Consider the following 1,562-nt stretch of genomic DNA (forward strand, 5'->3'; position numbering starts at 1 on the left):
GTCTGGCGGGTCCTGGGTTCGATTCTGGTCCAGGGCACATACCTCGGTTGCAGGCTTGATCTCCGGCCCCGGGCCTGACCAGGGGGCAACCAATTGATGTGTCTCTCTCACATCAATGTTTCTCTCTCTCTGCCTCTCCCCCTCCCTTCCACTCTCTCTAATAATAATGGGAAAATATCCTCTGATGAGGATAAAAAAACAACAAAAAAACCCTTTTGGCCACCGTTTGAGGGGTTGCTCGTGGCACCCTCCCCCGTGGGAATGCTGGGTGTCATGCAGGCTGTTGTAACCTGCTTTGCTTGACGTGAATCTTCACGATCAGAACTTAGCTCTGGAGTCACGGAGGGGCCTGGGCTCCCAGAGCTGCTCCCCCAGGAGGAGGGTTATTTATTTCCGGCCGCAGAGGTACCCTGCTGCGCGGCTCCTCTCCTCCTGGGCGCACGTGTCTGTGTCATCCCTGGAAGGAGGGGCGGCAGGGGCTGGAACTTAGCTCCGGAGTCACGGAGGGGCCTGGGCTCCCGGAGCTGCTCCCCCAGGAGGAGGGGTTATTTATTTCCGGCCGCAGAGTTTCCTGGCAGCAGGTGCACATGTCTGTGTCATCCCTGGAAGGAGGGGCGGCAGGGGCTGCTGACCGTGTGGCCACGTCTCAGAGGGCACTTTGCAGGACCCCTCGGCGTCTGAGTGTTCCCCTGCTCGCTTGTCTCGGCTCCTGTCTGTGTCTGGAGCCGCATGTCCCAGGTTTCAGCTGGGACACCCCGTCCTGGCCTGTAGACTGACCACTTCACTATGTCACTTTCCTGCTGCCCCCTCCGGGCGGGCGCCCGTGACAATGGCAATGCTCCTGCGGCTCTGTGGGGAGGAACGCGTCCACGCCCATTCGTGTTTGTTTTAACTTTGTCGCCAAAGGGTCAGAGAAGCCGTGAGGAGATGGTTCTCTGTCGCCGCCTGTCTCCTCTCCATCCTCTTCCTTTCGAAAGAAACGGTCCCTTGGATGCGTGGGGGCAGCTCCGCCGGTGGCGACACGCCAGCCCCCCACCCCTGCCTGGAGCAGGCGGCTTTTCAGGGGGTGACATCTGATTCAGACACGAGGCAGCTTGCTTTTCGGGAGCCCGATGGGCGCGGAGCGGTGACATTTCGGATGGTCTTGTTTCTGATGGAAAACAGAACATCTCCTTGGGCAGGAAGAGAGTGCGGCTCAGCGGCTGTCCCGTTTCCATCCCCTCCCAGGTGCCGGCCGCGGTCAGTGAGGAGGGGCCGGCCTCCACTTGAAGAGGAAGGAAAGACCCTTAGAAGCAAGGAGTGTTCCCCCTGTTTCCATCCCCTCCCAGGTGCCCGCCGCGGTCAGTGAGGAGGGGCCGGCCTCAGCTCGAAGAGGAAGGAAAGACCCTTAGAAGCAAGGAGTGTTCAGCTGAGGAAGATTCGACGGGCTCATGGGAAGCCCCCATGAACTGCGTTCGTGAATATTAAAATTCCTCTAACCGTTGACAGAGTCATGATTTGCAGAGAGGTAGGATTCGGGGTTCCTTCTGCAGACCCAGTGGGAAAATGGAATGCGTTCGTGA

This window comes from Myotis brandtii, unplaced genomic scaffold (assembly GCF_000412655.1).
Source record: "Myotis brandtii unplaced genomic scaffold, ASM41265v1 scaffold458, whole genome shotgun sequence".
NCBI lineage: Eukaryota > Metazoa > Chordata > Mammalia > Chiroptera > Vespertilionidae > Myotis > Myotis brandtii.